This window comes from Eulemur rufifrons, chromosome 3 (assembly GCF_041146395.1).
Source record: "Eulemur rufifrons isolate Redbay chromosome 3, OSU_ERuf_1, whole genome shotgun sequence".
Taxonomy (NCBI): domain Eukaryota; kingdom Metazoa; phylum Chordata; class Mammalia; order Primates; family Lemuridae; genus Eulemur; species Eulemur rufifrons.
In genome coordinates, this window is record NC_090985.1 from 21163205 (window position 1) to 21184339 (window position 21135).

The 21135-nt window shown below is 36.7% G+C and overlaps 6 non-coding genes across 6 annotated transcripts; all 6 read left to right on the forward strand.

Annotated features, from left to right (window-relative positions):
* The first annotated feature begins 3490 nt into the window (after positions 1 to 3490).
* LOC138382364 (small nucleolar RNA SNORD109A) lies at positions 3491 to 3557 on the forward strand. The gene has a single exon (XR_011233444.1). It is a non-coding gene; the product is annotated as a small nucleolar RNA SNORD109A (small nucleolar RNA).
* A 3630-nt stretch (positions 3558 to 7187) lies between these two features.
* Positions 7188 to 7254, forward strand: LOC138382365 (small nucleolar RNA SNORD109A). The gene has a single exon (XR_011233445.1). It is a non-coding gene; the product is annotated as a small nucleolar RNA SNORD109A (small nucleolar RNA).
* A 3632-nt stretch (positions 7255 to 10886) lies between these two features.
* Positions 10887 to 10953, forward strand: LOC138382366 (small nucleolar RNA SNORD109A). Its single transcript, XR_011233446.1, has one exon. It is a non-coding gene; the product is annotated as a small nucleolar RNA SNORD109A (small nucleolar RNA).
* A 3629-nt stretch (positions 10954 to 14582) lies between these two features.
* LOC138382367 (small nucleolar RNA SNORD109A) lies at positions 14583 to 14649 on the forward strand. The gene has a single exon (XR_011233447.1). It is a non-coding gene; the product is annotated as a small nucleolar RNA SNORD109A (small nucleolar RNA).
* Positions 14650 to 18288: 3639 nt separating this feature from the next.
* On the forward strand, positions 18289 to 18355 carry LOC138382314 (small nucleolar RNA SNORD109A). The gene has a single exon (XR_011233399.1). It is a non-coding gene; the product is annotated as a small nucleolar RNA SNORD109A (small nucleolar RNA).
* An 880-nt stretch (positions 18356 to 19235) lies between these two features.
* On the forward strand, positions 19236 to 19302 carry LOC138382369 (small nucleolar RNA SNORD109A). The gene has a single exon (XR_011233449.1). It is a non-coding gene; the product is annotated as a small nucleolar RNA SNORD109A (small nucleolar RNA).
* The last annotated feature ends 1833 nt before the right edge of the window (positions 19303 to 21135 follow it).

Below are 21135 nucleotides of genomic sequence, written 5' to 3' on the forward strand. Positions count from 1 at the left end.
TGAAAGTGAATGTATTAAGAAAGGCTGAAGCAACCGGGATAGGTACAGGAAATCTCATTGGTGTGTTAACACCAATATGGAGGGAACACTATGCCTGTATTAAATGATGACTATGGAACCTCTCCTTAAGAAAGCAATTTCAGTGCTTTGATATTTTCACTGTTGAGTATTTTCTAAGAGTTTGCGTTTCGTTTTTGTTTTTGTTTTTTTTTGTTTGGTTTTTTTGTTTGTTTGTTTGTTTCTCCCCCTGTCCTGTTTTGCCAAGGTAGAAAGCCTGGAATGTGGTCCTCCACTTCAGAGAATAGGGTGAGTAGCTAAACTTGTAAGCTCTTTGTAAAATGTTTCTTGATGCATAATAATTATACGTATTGAAGGAGTACATGTTGTATTTTAATATAACAAATAATGACCAGACCTACGTACCTGGGTCAGGATTCCCGTGAAAAAGTTTTCACTGCTTTATGTTATGAACATTTGAAAAACTCTAGCTATTCTGAAATATGGTAAATTATTGTTAACTATCCTTGCACTATTGCACCATTGAACACTAGAACTTTTTCCTTCTATTTAACAGAATTACCCCTTCACCAACACCTCTTCATTACCCCTTCCCTAACTTTGACACATTAAGTGTACAAGTCAATGATTTTTTAGTAATTTTTGGAGTTGTGTGTCCATCACCGCAATCCACATTGAGAAAATTTGCATCATCCCTACAAGTTGGGCCATCCCCATTTATAATCTCTATATACTTTGTTCCCCAGCCCCAGGCAACCACTAAGTAGCTTTCTGTCTATAGGGATTTGCCTTATCCAGAAATTTTATATAAATGGGATCATACCGTATGTAGTGTTTTTGTTTGTTTGTTTCTTTTACTTAGCATAAGGACTTTGAATTCCATCCATGTTGTCAGCATATATCAGCTCATGTAAAGTCTTTTTATGTAAGGTATTATTTTATGTCCTAGAATTCCCACTTGGTTCCTTTTCATAAATTGCATTTTTCTTATGAATCTACCATGTATGAAAACATTCCTGCCGTTGTGTTTGATTCATTGTTTCTAATAGAATTTAAGTTATTTCTCCGCTCTTGCTAAAAATGGGTCATCTACGTGTTAGTTTAAAAGGATTATGGGTTTCATTTTCTTCCTCCCTCTTGTCTTACCTTTGTTTTATTGTGTATCGGACCTTTCGAGTCGAATCAGAGTGCAGGTTGATTGTCTCTCTGTTCCTTTTTTGTTTTCAGACAAAACTTGGAGGGTAGTGGGAAAGAAATGATCATTGCAATTTCACCATGGGTCAATCGTTCATCAGTTGAATCATACGTTGAACATTATATCATCTACACGTATACAAGTGTCCATTCTTCTGTGTGTATGTTGTATATATGAAAATAGAACCTAGATTCCTCACATATCATCATATGTGAGAGATTTCGATGGAAAATTTATTAATAAGAACTTTATTAATGTAGATTGAATCTTCAATAACTGTTAATCATTAGTTTGCTGAAGTGGTTAATAGTGTGTGTGTATTATTCATGCATACATTATACTTATCTATTTATTATTTTCAGTCATTTCCAGGTAACATTTCTTATACTGGCAAACAATAATGTATTAAACAAAACTAAGAAGAGGTTGAACAGACAGCCAAATGAGGAAAATAACTAAAGTATTCTTTGAATGAGAGATTTACACAGGTTTTGAAAGGAAATGTATTCTGTACAATAATAATGAGGACTGAATGAGAAAATACTCAGAGATGTTGCTGTATTTAAAGTTAATGAAGGCAAGGATTCATGAAGTAGATTTGGCTAGCGTGGATGTGGAGTATGTAGAAATGAGGTTATTCCTAGTCAGAGAAAACAGAGTCATGTTGGGTAATTATCCTATGCGTGTATCAGGAACACAGGTATATGATGTGGATAGGCACTAGAAACCAATCTTATGGGAAAAATCTCACAGTGTGTGTGTGTGTGTATATATATATGTGTATATATATATATGTCAAATACGTCCGGACCTACCTTAATAGTCTTTTAAATGATACAATCCAAGTTGACCGTGAACTCCTGGTTTTGGTTTCCATTCTATCGTATTGAGCCCTATATCATCCTGGACAGCTGTCCCACTGCAGTATCACTTGAAGTATTGCTCCAGACTGAAGGGGCCCGAGAAACTTCTGGAGATGGCATTACAGCCAGCTTCGCTAAAGTCAAGTGAAACGTCCCAATCTGTGTTGTAATCTGCTATCAGCTGAATGCAGGTGATAAATATTTAGGGGCATTAGGGTGGTGTGAGGAATCCTTATTTTTTAGAAGTGGACTGGTCTGGATCAAGGATAAGCACGAGGACCTGAGGATGTTGAGGTGCAGCCGAGTGGCCCTCTATTGTATTAGGACAGGACAAGTAACCCTTTCTGCACTGGCTCTATTGATGTTCTCCTCAATGATCTCACAGGGCCACTATCCTGTACCTTCCGTTTTTCACACTACAGGGTATTTTCATAAAATCATTTTGGTTGAATACATCTTTAGAACTTTGCATTGAAGCGAAAACTGCTGTGTCACTAACTCAGATAGCTTGGTATGGAGGAAATTGCAGATTAAGAATTCAGGGAGGAACCAAGTGAATCAATGAAACGACAAAGGTGACAAAAGATCAACTCTGATGTTTATCCCTGGGACTACGATGCTCGGAGGCCTGTATGATAAAAAATTTGAAAGAACCCAAAGTTGCACTTTGTTTCTAATAATTTGGTGCCTTTCTGACTTGATTTATTTTTTATGTGATGCTTCGTTACAGGTTCCAAATGAGAACAAGAGGTTGTACTTCAGGGAAGACAGGTGAGCAACCACTTTGTTACTTTTGAACTTCTTCTGTGTGTCTGTGGTTGGTGAAGTCAGAACTTCAAGGTCTATGTGTTCCTTGCTTCAGCAGCTTAAAGGAGATTCCTTTTACAGTACATGTATTTGTCCATGGATGTTTCTACCCTAGTCAAGGAATCTTCTTTATTGTTTCTTCCTTTTTTGAGATCTCCTTGGAAGTAAACTACAGAATTTTGGGTAACGGCTGACGTATTTCTCTTTTTCACCAGTTTGTGTTGAGAGAAAATAAGCTTGTAATGAAATTCAAGTGCAATAAATATTGAATTTTTTTATCCTTCTGTGGAACATTCAGAAAATAGATTTTTTTATTCATATTTGTTCTGTAATCATACCGTATATTACTTCGCTACAGGACTTATTCCTTAAAGTTTTAGTTGATTTAAAAGGTTAATTTAAATTTCCCTCGTAGATTTTATCTAATTTTATTGGAACAATCCAAGTTCATTTTTTTCATCTTACGTCTATGAGCGTTCCATTATGCAGATACCAAACAAAACGTCTGCTGTACATTTACTTTTCTCCATTCGTAAAGCATTAGATGGGCCTGCACAAAATAAGCCGGGCTACGGAAAATACTTGTTTGTTGGAAGGGTTATTGTCTGGATCGATGATGAGCCTCAGTGTGTGAGGACGGTGAGCAACCAAAGACAGATGTACATCTGAGGTCCAGAGGAGTGGCCCTCTAGTAGGACAAGTAAGACTTTCATGCCCTGGCTTATTTGGTAAGCCCTCAGTGAGGGCGTAATAGCCCTGGGAGCACGTGTGCATTTTGACGTTGTTCTTGACTTATTTTCTTGACATGAGGACGTGAAAGTGAATGTATTAAGAAAGGCTGAAGCAACCGGGATAGGTACAGGAAATCTCATTGGTGTGTTAACACCAATATGGAGGGAACACTATGCCTGTATTAAATGATGACTATGGAACCTCTCCTTAAGAAAGCAATTTCAGTGCTTTGATATTTTCACTGTTGAGTATTTTCTAAGAGTTTGCGTTTCGTTTTTGTTTTTGTTTTTTTTTGTTTGGTTTTTTTGTTTGTTTGTTTGTTTCTCCCCCTGTCCTGTTTTGCCAAGGTAGAAAGCCTGGAATGTGGTCCTCCACTTCAGAGAATAGGGTGAGTAGCTAAACTTGTAAGCTCTTTGTAAAATGTTTCTTGATGCATAATAATTATACGTATTGAAGGAGTACATGTTGTATTTTAATATAACAAATAATGACCAGACCTACGTACCTGGGTCAGGATTCCCGTGAAAAAGTTTTCACTGCTTTATGTTATGAACATTTGAAAAACTCTAGCTATTCTGAAATATGGTAAATTATTGTTAACTATCCTTGCACTATTGCACCATTGAACACTAGAACTTTTTCCTTCTATTTAACAGAATTACCCCTTCACCAACACCTCTTCATTACCCCTTCCCTAACTTTGACACATTAAGTGTACAAGTCAATGATTTTTTAGTAATTTTTGGAGTTGTGTGTCCATCACCGCAATCCACATTGAGAAAATTTGCATCATCCCTACAAGTTGGGCCATCCCCATTTATAATCTCTATATACTTTGTTCCCCAGCCCCAGGCAACCACTAAGTAGCTTTCTGTCTATAGGGATTTGCCTTATCCAGAAATTTTATATAAATGGGATCATACCGTATGTAGTGTTTTTGTTTGTTTGTTTCTTTTACTTAGCATAAGGACTTTGAATTCCATCCATGTTGTCAGCATATATCAGCTCATGTAAAGTCTTTTTATGTAAGGTATTATTTTATGTCCTAGAATTCCCACTTGGTTCCTTTTCATAAATTGCATTTTTCTTATGAATCTACCATGTATGAAAACATTCCTGCCGTTGTGTTTGATTCATTGTTTCTAATAGAATTTAAGTTATTTCTCCGCTCTTGCTAAAAATGGGTCATCTACGTGTTAGTTTAAAAGGATTATGGGTTTCATTTTCTTCCTCCCTCTTGTCTTACCTTTGTTTTATTGTGTATCGGACCTTTCGAGTCGAATCAGAGTGCAGGTTGATTGTCTCTCTGTTCCTTTTTTGTTTTCAGACAAAACTTGGAGGGTAGTGGGAAAGAAATGATCATTGCAATTTCACCATGGGTCAATCGTTCATCAGTTGAATCATACGTTGAACATTATATCATCTACACGTATACAAGTGTCCATTCTTCTGTGTGTATGTTGTATATATGAAAATAGAACCTAGATTCCTCACATATCATCATATGTGAGAGATTTCGATGGAAAATTTATTAATAAGAACTTTATTAATGTAGATTGAATCTTCAATAACTGTTAATCATTAGTTTGCTGAAGTGGTTAATAGTGTGTGTGTATTATTCATGCATACATTATACTTATCTATTTATTATTTTCAGTCATTTCCAGGTAACATTTCTTATACTGGCAAACAATAATGTATTAAACAAAACTAAGAAGAGGTTGAACAGACAGCCAAATGAGGAAAATAACTAAAGTATTCTTTGAATGAGAGATTTACACAGGTTTTGAAAGGAAATGTATTCTGTACAATAATAATGAGGACTGAATGAGAAAATACTCAGAGATGTTGCTGTATTTAAAGTTAATGAAGGCAAGGATTCATGAAGTAGATTTGGCTAGCGTGGATGTGGAGTATGTAGAAATGAGGTTATTCCTAGTCAGAGAAAACAGAGTCATGTTGGGTAATTATCCTATGCGTGTATCAGGAACACAGGTATATGATGTGGATAGGCACTAGAAACCAATCTTATGGGAAAAATCTCACAGTGTGTGTGTGTGTGTATATATATATGTGTATATATATATATGTCAAATACGTCCGGACCTACCTTAATAGTCTTTTAAATGATACAATCCAAGTTGACCGTGAACTCCTGGTTTTGGTTTCCATTCTATCGTATTGAGCCCTATATCATCCTGGACAGCTGTCCCACTGCAGTATCACTTGAAGTATTGCTCCAGACTGAAGGGGCCCGAGAAACTTCTGGAGATGGCATTACAGCCAGCTTCGCTAAAGTCAAGTGAAACGTCCCAATCTGTGTTGTAATCTGCTATCAGCTGAATGCAGGTGATAAATATTTAGGGGCATTAGGGTGGTGTGAGGAATCCTTATTTTTTAGAAGTGGACTGGTCTGGATCAAGGATAAGCACGAGGACCTGAGGATGTTGAGGTGCAGCCGAGTGGCCCTCTATTGTATTAGGACAGGACAAGTAACCCTTTCTGCACTGGCTCTATTGATGTTCTCCTCAATGATCTCACAGGGCCACTATCCTGTACCTTCCGTTTTTCACACTACAGGGTATTTTCATAAAATCATTTTGGTTGAATACATCTTTAGAACTTTGCATTGAAGCGAAAACTGCTGTGTCACTAACTCAGATAGCTTGGTATGGAGGAAATTGCAGATTAAGAATTCAGGGAGGAACCAAGTGAATCAATGAAACGACAAAGGTGACAAAAGATCAACTCTGATGTTTATCCCTGGGACTACGATGCTCGGAGGCCTGCATGATAAAAAATTTGAAAGAACCCAAAGTTGCACTTTGTTTCTAATAATTTGGTGCCTTTCTGACTTGATTTATTTTTTATGTGATGCTTCGTTACAGGTTCCAAATGAGAACAAGAGGTTGTACTTCAGGGAAGACAGGTGAGCAACCACTTTGTTACTTTTGAACTTCTTCTGTGTGTCTGTGGTTGGTGAAGTCAGAACTTCAAGGTCTATGTGTTCCTTGCTTCAGCAGCTTAAAGGAGATTCCTTTTACAGTACATGTATTTGTCCATGGATGTTTCTACCCTAGTCAAGGAATCTTCTTTATTGTTTCTTCCTTTTTTGAGATCTCCTTGGAAGTAAACTACAGAATTTTGGGTAACGGCTGACGTATTTCTCTTTTTCACCAGTTTGTGTTGAGAGAAAATAAGCTTGTAATGAAATTCAAGTGCAATAAATATTGAATTTTTTTATCCTTCTGTGGAACATTCAGAAAATAGATTTTTTTATTGATATTTGTTCTGTAATCATACCGTATATTACTTCGCTACAGGACTTATTCCTTAAAGTTTTAGTTGATTTAAAAGGTTAATTTAAATTTCCCTCGTAGATTTTATCTAATTTTATTGGAACAATCCAAGTTCATTTTTTTCATCTTACGTCTATGAGCGTTCCATTATGCAGATACCAAACAAAACGTCTGCTGTACATTTACTTTTCTCCATTCGTAAAGCATTAGATGGGCCTGCACAAAATAAGCCGGGCTACGGAAAATACTTGTTTGTTGGAAGGGTTGTTGTCTGGATCGATGATGAGCCTCAGTGTGTGAGGACGGTGAGCAACCAAAGACAGATGTACATCTGAGGTCCAGAGGAGTGGCCCTCTAGTAGGACAAGTAAGACTTTCATGCCCTGGCTTATTTGGTAAGCCCTCAGTGAGGGCGTAATAGCCCTGGGAGCACGTGTGCATTTTGACGTTGTTCTTGACTTATTTTCTTGACATGAGGACATGAAAGTGAATGTATTAAGAAAGGCTGAAGCAACCGGGATAGGTACAGGAAATCTCATTGGTGTGTTAACACCAATATGGAGGGAACACTATGCCTGTATTAAATGATGACTATGGAACCTCTCCTTAAGAAAGCAATTTCAGTGCTTTGATATTTTCACTGTTGAGTATTTTCTAAGAGTTTGCATTTCGTTTTTGTTTTTGTTTTTTTTTGTTTGGTTTTTTTGTTTGTTTGTTTGTTTCTCCCCCTGTCCTGTTTTGCCAAGGTAGAAAGCCTGGAATGTGGTCCTCCACTTCAGAGAATAGGGTGAGTAGCTAAACTTGTAAGCTCTTTGTAAAATGTTTCTTGATGCATAATAATTATACGTATTGAAGGAGTACATGTTGTATTTTAATATAACAAATAATGACCAGACCTACGTACCTGGGTCAGGATTCCCGTGAAAAAGTTTTCACTGCTTTATGTTATGAACATTTGAAAAACTCTAGCTATTCTGAAATATGGTAAATTATTGTTAACTATCCTTGCACTATTGCACCATTGAACACTAGAACTTTTTCCTTCTATTTAACAGAATTACCCCTTCACCAACACCTCTTCATTACCCCTTCCCTAACTTTGACACATTAAGTGTACAAGTCAATGATTTTTTAGTAATTTTTGGAGTTGTGTGTCCATCACCGCAATCCACATTGAGAAAATTTGCATCATCCCTACAAGTTGGGCCATCCCCATTTATAATCTCTATATACTTTGTTCCCCAGCCCCAGGCAACCACTAAGTAGCTTTCTGTCTATAGGGATTTGCCTTATCCAGAAATTTTATATAAATGGGATCATACCGTATGTAGTGTTTTTGTTTGTTTGTTTCTTTTACTTAGCATAAGGACTTTGAATTCCATCCATGTTGTCAGCATATATCAGCTCATGTAAAGTCTTTTTATGTAAGGTATTATTTTATGTCCTAGAATTCCCACTTGGTTCCTTTTCATAAATTGCATTTTTCTTATGAATCTACCATGTATGAAAACATTCCTGCCGTTGTGTTTGATTCATTGTTTCTAATAGAATTTAAGTTATTTCTCCGCTCTTGCTAAAAATGGGTCATCTACGTGTTAGTTTAAAAGGATTATGGGTTTCATTTTCTTCCTCCCTCTTGTCTTACCTTTGTTTTATTGTGTATCGGACCTTTCGAGTCGAATCAGAGTGCAGGTTGATTGTCTCTCTGTTCCTTTTTTGTTTTCAGACAAAACTTGGAGGGTAGTGGGAAAGAAATGATCATTGCAATTTCACCATGGGTCAATCGTTCATCAGTTGAATCATACGTTGAACATTATATCATCTACACGTATACAAGTGTCCATTCTTCTGTGTGTATGTTGTATATATGAAAATAGAACCTAGATTCCTCACATATCATCATATGTGAGAGATTTCGATGGAAAATTTATTAATAAGAACTTTATTAATGTAGATTGAATCTTCAATAACTGTTAATCATTAGTTTGCTGCAGTGGTTAATAGTGTGTGTGTATTATTGATGCATACACTATACTTATCTATTTATTATTTTCAGTCATTTTGAGGTAACATTTCTTATAATGGCAAACAATAATGTATTAAACAAAACTAAGAAGAGGTTGAACAGACAGCCAAATGAGGAAAATAACTAAAGTATTCTTTGAATGAGAGATTTACACAGGTTTTGAAAGGAAATGTATTCTGTACAATAATAATGAGGACTGAATGAGAAAATACTCAGAGATTTTGCTGTATTTAAAGTTAATGAAGGCAAGGATTCATGAAGTAGATTTGGCTAGCGTGGATGTGGAGTATGTAGAAATGAGGTTATTCCTAGTCAGAGAAAACAGAGTCATGTTGGGTAATTATCCTATGCGTGTATCAGGAACACATGTATATGCTGTGGATAGGGACTAGAAACCAATTTTGTGGGAAAAATCTCACAGTGTGTATGTGGGTGTGTGTATATATATATATATATATATATATATGTCAAATACGTCCGGACCTACCTTAATAGTCTTTTAAATGATACAATCCAAGTTGACCGTGAACTCCTGGTTTTGGTTTCCATTCTATCGTATTGAGCCCTATATTATCCTGGACAACTGTCCCACTGCAGTATCACTTGAAGTATTGCTCCAGACTGAAGGGGCCCGAGAAACTTCTGGAGATGGCATTACAGCCAGCTTCGCTAAAGTCAAGTGAAACGTCCCAATCTGTGTTGTAATCTGCTATCAGCTCAATGCAGGTGATAAATATTTAGGGGCATTAGGGTGGTGTGAGGAATCCTTATTTTTTAGAAGTGGACTGGTCTGGATCAAGGATAAGCACGAGGACCTGAGGATGTTGAGGTGCAGCCGAGTGGCCCTCTATTGTATTAGGACAGGACAAGTAACCTTTCTGCACTGGCCCAATTGATGTTCTCCTCAATGGTCTCACACTGCCACTATCCTGTACCTTCCGTTTTTCACACTACAGGGTATTTTCATAAAATCATTTGGTTGAATACATCTTTAGAACTTTGCATTGAAGCGAAAACTGCTGTGTCACTAACTCAGATAGCTTGGTATGGAGGAAATTGCAGATTAAGAATTCAGGGAGGAACCAAGTGAATCAATGAAACGACAAAGGTGACAAAAGATCAACTCTGATGTTTATCCCTGGGACTACGATGCTCGGAGGCCAGTATGATAAAAAATTTGAAAGAACCCAAAGTTGCACTTTGTTTCTAATAATTTGGTGCCTTTCTGACTTGATTTATTTTTTATGTGATGCTTCGTTACAGGTTCCAAATGAGAACAAGAGGTTGTACTTCAGGGAAGACAGGTGAGCAACCACTTTGTTACTTTTGAACTTCTTCTGTGTGTCTGTGGTTGGTGAAGTCAGAACTTCAAGGTCTATGTGTTCCTTGCTTCAGCAGCTTAAAGGAGATTCCTTTTACAGTACATGTATTTGTCCATGGATGTTTCTACCCTAGTCAAGGAATCTTCTTTATTGTTTCTTCCTTTTTTGAGATCTCCTTGGAAGTAAACTACAGAATTTTGGGTAACGGCTGACGTATTTCTCTTTTTCACCAGTTTGTGTTGAGAGAAAATAAGCTTGTAATGAAATTCAAGTGCAATAAATATTGAATTTTTTTATCCTTCTGTGGAACATTCAGAAAATAGATTTTTTAATTCATATTTGTTCTGTAATCATACCGTATATTACTTCGCTACAGGACTTATTCCTTAAAGTTTTAGTTGATTTAAAAGGTTAATTTAAATTTCCCTCGTAGATTTTATCTAATTTTATTGGAACAATCCAAGTTCATTTTTTTCATCTTACGTCTATGAGCGTTCCATTATGCAGATACCAAACAAAACGTCTGCTGTACATTTACTTTTCTCCATTCGTAAAGCATTAGATGGGCCTGCACAAAATAAGCCGGGCTACGGAAAATACTTGTTTGTTGGAAGGGTTGTTGTCTGGATCGATGATGAGCCTCAGTGTGTGAGGACGGTGAGCAACCAAAGACAGATGTACATCTGAGGTCCAGAGGAGTGGCCCTCTAGTAGGACAAGTAAGACTTTCATGCCCTGGCTTATTTGGTAAGCCCTCAGTGAGGGCGTAATAGCCCTGGAAACACGTGTGCATTTTGACGTTGTTCTTGACTTATTTTCTTGACATGAGGACATGAAAGTGAATGTATTAAGAAAGGCTGAAGCAACCGGGATAGGTACAGGAAATCTCATTGGTGTGTTAACACCAATATGGAGGGAACACTATGCCTGTATTAAATGATGACTATAGAACCCCTCCTTAAGAAAGCAATTTCAGTGCTTTGATATTTTCACTGTTGAGTATTTTCTAAGAGTTTGCGTTTCGTTTTTGTTTTTGTTTTTGTTTTGTTTGGTTTTTTTGTTTGTTTGTTTGTTTCTCCCCCTGTCCTGTTTTGCCAAGGTAGAAAGCCTGGAATGTGGTCCTCCACTTCAGAGAATAGGGTGAGTAGCTAAACTTGTAAGCTCTTTGTAAAATGTTTCTTGATGCATAATAATTATACGTATTGAAGGAGTACATGTTGTATTTTAATATAACAAATAATGACCAGACCTACGTACCTGGGTCAGGATTCCCGTGAAAAAGTTTTCACTGCTTTATGTTATGAACATTTGAAAAACTCTAGCTATTCTGAAATATGGTAAATTATTGTTAACTATCCTTGCACTATTGCACCATTGAACACTAGAACTTTTTCCTTCTATTTAACAGAATTACCCCTTCACCAACACCTCTTCATTACCCCTTCCCTAACTTTGACACATTAAGTGTACAAGTCAATGATTTTTTAGTAATTTTTGGAGTTGTGTGTCCATCACCGCAATCCACATTGAGAAAATTTGCATCATCGCTACAAGTTGACCCATCCCCATTTATAATCTCTATATACTTTGTTCCCCAGCCCCAGGCAACCACTAAGTAGCTTTCTGTCTATAGGGATTTGCCTTATCCAGAAATTTTATATAAATGGGATCATACCGTATGTAGTGTTTTTGTTTGTTTGTTTCTTTTACTTAGCATAAGGACTTTGAATTCCATCCATGTTGTCAGCATATATCAGCTCATGTAAAGTCTTTTTATGTAAGGTATTATTTTATGTCCTAGAATTCCCACTTGGTTCCTTTTCATAAATTGCATTTTTCTTATGAATCTACCATGTATGAAAACATTCCTGCCGTTGTGTTTGATTCATTGTTTCTAATAGAATTTAAGTTATTTCTCCGCTCTTGCTAAAAATGGGTCATCTACGTGTTAGTTTAAAAGGATTATGGGTTTCATTTTCTTCCTCCCTCTTGTCTTACCTTTGTTTTATTGTGTATCGGACCTTTCGAGTCGAATCAGAGTGCAGGTTGATTGTCTCTCTGTTCCTTTTTTGTTTTCAGACAAAACTTGGAGGGTAGTGGGAAAGAAATGATCATTGCAATTTCACCATGGGTCAATCGTTCATCAGTTGAATCATACGTTGAACATTATATCATCTACACGTATACAAGTGTCCATTCTTCTGTGTGTATGTTGTATATATGAAAATAGAACCTAGATTCCTCACATATCATCATATGTGAGAGATTTCGATGGAAAATTTATTAATAAGAACTTTATTAATGTAGATTGAATCTTCAATAACTGTTAATCATTAGTTTGCTGCAGTGGTTAATAGTGTGTGTGTATTATTCATGCATACACTATACTTATCTATTTATTATTTTCAGTCATTTTGAGGTAACATTTCTTATACTGGCAAACAATAATGTATTAAACAAAACTAAGAAGAGGTTGAACAGGCTGCGAAATCAGGAAAATAACTAAAGTATTCTTTGAATGAGAGATTTACACAGGTTTTGAAAGGAAATGTATTCTGTACAATAATAATGAGGACTGAATCAGAAAATACTCAGAGATGTTGCCTTATTTAAAGTTAATGAAGGCAAGGATTCATGAAGTAGATTTGGCTAGCGTGAACGTGGAGTATGTAGAAATGAGGTTATTCCTAGTCAGAAAAAACAGAGTCATGTTGGGTAATTATCCTATGCGTGTATCAGGAACACATGTATATGCTGTGGATAGGCACTAGAAACCAATCTTATGGGAAAAATCTCACAGTGTGTGTGTGGGTGTGTGTGTATATATATATATATATATATGTCAAATACGTCCTGACCTACCTTAATAGTCTTTTAAATGATACAATCCAAGTTGACCGTGAACTCCTGGTTTTGGTTTCCATTCTATCGTATTGAGCCCTATATCATCCTGGACAACTGTCCCACTGCAGTATCACTTGAAGTATTGCTCCAGACTGAAGGGGCCCGAGAAACTTCTGGAGATGGCATTACAGCCAGCTTCGCTAAAGTCAAGTGAAACGTCCCAATCTGTGTTGTAATCTGCTATCAGCTGAATGCAGGTGATAAATATTTAGGGGCATTAGGGTGGTGTGAGGAATCCTTATTTTTTAGAAGTGGACTGGTCTGGATCAAGGATAAGCACGAGGACCTGAGGATGTTGAGGTGCAGCCGAGTGGCCCTCTATTGTATTAGGACAGGACAAGTAACCTTTCTGCACTGGCCCAATTGATGTTCTCCTCAATGATCTCACACTGCCACTATCCTGTACCTTCCGTTTTTCACACTACAGAGTATTTTCATAAAATCATTTGGTTGAATACATCTTTAGAACTTTGCATTGAAGCGAAAACTGCTGTGTCACTAACTCAGATAGCTTGGTATGGAGGAAATTGCAGATTAAGAATTCAGGGAGGAATCAAGTGAATCAATGAAACGACAAAGGTGACAAAAGATCAACTCTGATGTTTATCCCTGGGACTACGATGCTCGGAGGCCTGTATGATAAAAAATTTGAAAGAACCCAAAGTTGCACTTTGTTTCTAATAATTTGGTGCCTTTCTGACTTGATTTATTTTTTATGTGATGCTTCGTTACAGGTTCCAAATTAGAACAAGAGGTTGTACTTCAGGGAAGACAGGTGAGCAACCACTTTGTTACTTTTGAACTTCTTCTGTGTGTCTGTGGTTGGTGAAGTCAGAACTTCAAGGTCTATGTGTTCCTTGCTTCAGCAGCTTAAAGGAGATTCCTTTTACAGTACATATATTTGTCCATGGATGTTTCTACCCTAGTCAAGGAATCTTCTTTATTGTTCCTTCCTTTTTTGAGATCTCCTTGGAAGTAAACTACAGAATTTTGGGTAACGGCTGACGTATTTCTCTTTTTCACCAGTTTGTGTTGAGAGAAAATAAGCTTGTAATGAAATTCAAGTGCAATAAATATTGAATTTTTTTATCCTTCTGTGGAACATTCAGAAAATAGATTTTTTAATTCATATTTGTTCTGTAATCATACCGTATATTACTTCGCTACAGGACTTATTCCTTAAAGTTTTAGTTGATTTAAAAGGTTAATTTAAATTTCCCTCGTAGATTTTATCTAATTTTATTGGAACAATCCAAGTTCATTTTTTTCATCTTACGTCTATGAGCGTTCCATTATGCAGATACCAAACAAAACGTCTGCTGTACATTTACTTTTCTCCATTCGTAAAGCATTAGATGGGCCTGCACAAAATAAGCCGGGCTACGGAAAATACTTGTTTGTTGGAAGGGTTATTGTCTGGATCGATGATGAGCCTCAGTGTGTGAGGACGGTGAGCAACCAAAGACAGATGTACATCTGAGGTCCAGAGGAGTGGCCCTCTAGTAGGACAAGTAAGACTTTCATGCCCTGGCTTATTTGGTAAGCCCTCAGTGAGGGCGTAATAGCCCTGGGAGCATGTGTGCATTTTGACGTTGTTCTTGACTTATTTTCTTGACATGAGGACATGAAAGTGAATGTATTAAGAAAGGCTGAAGCAACCGGGATAGGTACAGGAAATCTCATTGGTGTGTTAACACCAATATGGAGGGAACACTATGCCTGTATTAAATGATGACTATAGAACCCCTCCTTAAGAAAGCAATTTCAGTGCTTTGATATTTTCACTGTTGAGTATTTTCTAAGAGTTTGCATTTCGTTTTTGTTTTTGTTTTTTTTTTGTTTGGTTTTTTTGTTTGTTTGTTTGTTTCTCCCCCTGTCCTGTTTTGCCAAGGTAGAAAGCCTGGAATGTGGTCCTCCACTTCAGAGAATAGGGTGAGTAGCTAAACTTGTAAGCTCTTTGTAAAATGTTTCTTGATGCATAATAATTATACGTATTGAAGGAGTACATGTTGTATTTTAATATAACAAATAATGACCAGACCTACGTACCTGGGTCAGGATTCCCGTGAAAAAGTTTTCACTGCTTTATGTTATGAACATTTGAAAAACTCTAGCTATTCTGAAATATGGTAAATTATTGTTAACTATCCTTGCACTATTGCACCATTGAACACTAGAACTTTTTCCTTCTATTTAACAGAATTACCCCTTCACCAACACCTCTTCATTACCCCTTCCCTAACTTTGACACATTAAGTGTACAAGTCAATGATTTTAGTAATTTTTGGAGTTGTGTGTCCATCACCGCAATCCACATTGAGAAAATTTGCATCATCCCTACAAGTTGGGCCATCCCCATTTATAATCTCTATATACTTTGTTCCCCAGCCCCAGGCAACCACTAAGTAGCTTTCCGTCTATAGGGATTTGCCTTATCCAGAAATTTTATATAAATGGAATCATACCGTATGTAGTGTTTTTGTTTGTTTGTTTCTTTTACTTAGCATAAGGACTTTGAATTCCATCCATGTTGTCAGCATATATCAGCTCATGTAAAGTCTTTTTATGTAAGGTATTATTTTATGTCCTAGAATTCCCACTTGGTTCCTTTTCATAAATTGCATTTTTCTTATGAATCTACCATGTATGAAAACATTCCTGCCGTTGTGTTTGATTCATTGTTTCTAATAGAATTTAAGTTATTTCTCCGCTCTTGCTAAAAATGGGTCATCTACGTGTTAGTTTAAAAGGATTATGGGTTTCATTTTCTTCCTCCCTCTTGTCTTACCTTTGTTTTATTGTGTATCGGACCTTTCGAGTCGAATCAGAGTGCAGGTTGATTGTCTCTCTGTTCCTTTTTTGTTTTCAGACAAAACTTGGAGGGTAGTGGGAAAGAAATGATCATTGCAATTTCACCATGGGTCAATCGTTCATCAGTTGAATCATACGTTGAACATTATATCATCTACACGTATACAAGTGTCCATTCTTCTGTGTGTATGTTGTATATATGAAAATAGAACCTAGATTCCTCACATATCATCATATGTGAGAGATTTCGATGGAAAATTTATTAATAAGAACTTTATTAATGTAGATTGAATCTTCAGTAACTGTTAATCATTAGTTTGCTGCAGTGGTTAATAGTGTGTGTGTATTATTCATGCATACACTATACTTATCTATTTATTATTTTCAGTCATTTTGAGGTAACATTTCTTATACTGGCAAACAATAATGTATTAAACAAAACTAAGAAGAGGTTGAACAGACAGCGAAATGAGGAAAATAACTAAAGTATTCTTTGAATGAGAGATTTACACATGTTTTGAAAGGAAATGTATTCTGTACAATAATAATGAGGACTGAATGAGAAAATACTCAGAGATTTTGCTGTATTTAAAGTTAATGAAGGCAAGGATTCATGAAGTAGATTTGGCTAGCGTGGATGTGGAGTATGTAGAAATGAGGTTATTCCTAGTCAGAGAAAACAGAGTAATGTTGGGTAATTATCCTATGCGTGTATCAGGAACACAGGTATATGATGTGGATAGGCACTAGAAACCAATTTTATGGGAAAAATCTCACAGTGTGTGTGTGTGTGTCTATATATATATATATATATATATATGTATATATGTGTATGTCAAATACGTCCTGACCTACCTTAATAGTCTTTTAAATGATACAATCCAAGTTGACCGTGAACTCCTGGTTTTGGTTTCCATTCTATTGTATTGAGCCCTATATCATCCTGGACAACTGTCCTACTGCAGTATCACTTGAAGTATTGCTCCAGACTGAAGGGGCCCGAGAAACTTCTGGAGATGGCATTACAGCCAGCTTCGCTAAAGTCAAGTGAAACGTCCAAATCTGTGTTGTAAACTGCTATCAGCTGAATGCAGGTGATAAATATTTAGGGGCATTAGGGTGGTGTGAGGAATCCTTATTTTTTAGAAGTGGACTGGTCTGGATCAAGGATAAGCACGAGGACCTGAGGATGTTGAGGTGCAGCCGAGTGGCCCTCTATTGTATTAGGACAGGACAAGTAACCTTTCTGCACTGGCCCAATTGATGTTCTCCTCAATGATCTCACACGGCCACTATCCTGTACCTTCCGTTTTTCACACTACAGGGTATTTTCATAAAATCATTTTGGTTGAATACATCTTTAGAACTTTGCATTCAAGGGAAAACTGCTGTGTCACTGACTCAGATAGCTTGGTATGGAGGAAATTGCAGATTAAGAATTCAGGGAGGAACCAAGTGAATCAATGAAACGACAAAGGTGACAAAAGATCAGCTATTATCTTTATCCCAAGGACTAGGATGCTGGACTGCCTGTATGATAAATAATTGTGAAGAACCATATGTTGCACTTGTTTGTTTACAATTTTGTGCATTTATGAACTGATTTATTTTTTTAATGATACCTTATTACAGGTTAAAAATGAGAGCAAGCTGTTGCACTTCAGGGAAGACAGGTGAGCAACCACTTTGTTACTTTCAAACTTCTTCTGGGTGTCTGTGGCTGGTGACGTCAGAACTTCAAGGTATGCGTGTTCATTATATAAGTCACTTAGTTGAGATCCATTTTACAGTACATCTATTTGCCCATGGATGTTTCTACCCCATTCAAGGAATCTTCTATTTTGTTTCTTCCTTATGTTTAGATCTCTTTTTGATGTTATCTACACAATTTCGGAGAATGGCTTACATATTTCCATTTCACCATTTTATGTTGAGAGAAAATCATCTTGTAATGAAATTCAAGTGTCCTAAATATTGAATTTTTTCATCTTTATCTGGCACATTTGCAACATAGATGTTTTTATTCCTATTTGTACTGTAATCACACCATATATTACTTGACTACTTGCCTATTCCCTAAAGTTTTAGTTGATTCAAAAGGCTTATATAAATTTCCACAGATTTTCTCTAATTTTATTAGAACGATCCAAGGTCACTTTTTTTCATTTTATGTCTATGAGCGTTCCATTATGCAGATACTAAAGAAAACGTCTAGTGAATACTTAGTTGTCTCCATTCATAAAGCATTAGATTGGACTGCACAAAATAAGCCTGGCTATGGAAAATACTTGTTTGTTGGAAGGGTTATTGTCTGGATCGATGATGAGCCTCAGTGTGTGAGGACGGTGAGCGATACATTGCAGATGTCAATCTGAGGTCCAGATGAGTGGCCCTCTAGTAGGACAAGTAAGACTTTCAGATCCTGGCTTATTTCGTAACCCCTCAGTGACAGCATAGTAACACTGGGAGCACATCTGTTTTTACACTTTGTTCTTGACATATATTCTTGACATGAGGACATTAAAATGACTATATTAAGGAAAGATCAAGCAACTGTGATATGTACTAGAAATCTCATTGGTGTGTAAACACCAGTACTGAGGGAACACTATGCCTGTATTAAATAATGACAATAGAACCTCTCACTAAGAAAGCAATTTCAGTGCTTTGGTATTTTCACTACTGAGTATTTTCTAAGAGGTGCCTTTTCTTTTTATTCTATTTCCCCTGCCCTGTTTTGCCAAGATAGAAAGCCTGGTATGTGGGCCTTCACTTCAGAGAATGGGGTGAGTAGCTAAAGTTGTAAATTTTTTATAAAATTTTTTCTTGATGCATAATAATTGTACATATTCAAGGAGTGTGTGTTATATTTTAGTACAAGCCTATAGCATGTAATGATAAGACCTGGGTAATTAGGTCACTATGCCCGTGAAACTTTTATCCTTCCTTCATGTTGGGAACATTTGAAAAATTCTAGCTATTCTGAAATATAATAAATTGTTGTTATCTATACTTGCCCTATTGCACTATTGAACAATAGAACTTTTGCCTTCTATTCAACAGAATTAACCCTTAACCAAGACCTCTTCATTACCCCTTACCAAACTTTGACACATTACGTGCACAAGTCAATGATATTTTAGTAAGTTTATAGAGTCGTGTATTCACCAACACAATTCACATTGAGAAAATTTGCATCATTCCTAAAAGATGCTTTATCCCCATTTATAATCAATATATAGTTTGTTCCGAAGCCCCAGGTAACCATCATGAGCCTCAGTGTGTTAGAAAGGTGAGCGACACATGGCAGATGTCAATCTGCGGTCCAGATGAGTGGCCCTCTAGTAGGACAAGTAAGACTTTCAGATCCTGGCTTATTTCGTAACCCCTCAGTGACAGCATAGTAACACTGGGAGCACGTCTGTTTTTACACTTTGTTCTTGACCTGTTTCCTTGACATGAGGACATTAAAATGATTGTATTAAGATTAGGTCAAGCAACTGTGATATGTACTAGAAATCTCATTGGTGTGTCAATGCCAGTACTGAGGGAACGCTATGCCTGTATTAAATAATGACCTAAGAAGCTCTCATGAAGAAAGCAATTTCAGTGCTTTTTTTTTTTTTTTTTTTTGTTGAGACAGAGTCTCACTTTGTTGCCCAGGCTAGAGTGAGTGCCGTGGCGTCAGCTTAGCTCACAGCAACCTCAAACTCCTGGGCTTAAGCGATCCTACTGCCTCAGCCTCCCGAGTAGCTGGGACTACAGGCATGCGCCACTATGCCCGGCTAATTTTTTCTATATAGATTTTTAGGTGTCCATATAATGTCTTTCTATTTTTAGTAGAGACGGGGTCTCGCTCAGGCTGGTCTCGAACTTCTGACCTTGAGCAATCCACCCGCCTCGGCCTCCCAGAGTGCTAGGATTACAGGCGTGAGCCACCGCGCCCGGCCTTCAGTGCTTTTTTATTTTCACTGTTAAGTATTTTCTAAGAGTTTGCCTTTGCTTTTTTTTTTTTTCCCTGTCCTGTTTTGCCAAGATAGAAAGCCTGGTATGTGGGCCTCCACTTCAGAGAATGGGGTGAGTAGCTAAAGTTGTAAACTTTTTATAAAATTTTTTATTGATGCACAATAATTGTACATATTCAAGGAGTACGTGATGTATTTTAATAGCAGCATATAACACGTACTGATCAGACCTGGGTAAATGGTCATTATTCACGTGAAACATTTATTCTTGCTTTCTGTTGGGAACTTTTGAAAAATTCTAGCTATTCTGAAATATAATAAATTATTGTTAACTATTCTTGCCGTATTGCACTATTGAACTGTAGAAATTTGCCTTCTATTTAACGGAATTACCCCTTCAGCAACACATCTTCATTACACCTTCCAAAACTTTGACACATTAAGTGTACAAGTCAATGTTTCTTTCGAAAGATTATAGAGTCGTGTATCCATCACCACAATCCACATTGAGAAATTTTGCATCACCCCTAAAAGTGACCCTCTCCCCATTTATGATCAATATACGCTTTGTTCCCAAGTCCCAGGTAACCACTAAGTAGCTTTCTGTGTATACGGATTTGCCTTATCCATCAATTTTGTATAAAAGGAATCATACCATGTGTAGGTTTTTTGTTTGTTTGTTTTACTTAGCATAAAGTCTTTGAAGTCCATCATTGTTGTAAGCGTGTGTCAGCTCATCTCAAGTCTTTTCATTGAAGATATGGTTTTATGTCCTAGAATTCCCACTTGGTTCCTTTTCATAATTTGCATTTTCCTCATGAATCTACCATCTATTAACACATTCCGGCCATTGTCTTGTATGCATTTTTTGTGATAGAGTTTATGTTATTTCTCTGGTCTTGGTAAAAATGGGTCATCTGCCTGTTAGTTTATAAGGATTATGGATGTCCTTTTCTTGCTTCATTCTGTCTTACTTTTATTTTGTGTGTATGGGAGGTTTTGAGTCAAATTAGAGTGAAGGCTGATTTTCTCTCTGCTTCTTTTTTGTTCTCAGACAGAAGATGGAGGGTAGTGTGAAAGAAATGATCATTTCAATTAAACCATAAATCAAGTCGTTCTGAAATGGAATCATACATTTAACCTTATAGCATCTACAGGTATATAAGTGTCTATTCCTCTGTGTGTGTGTTGTATA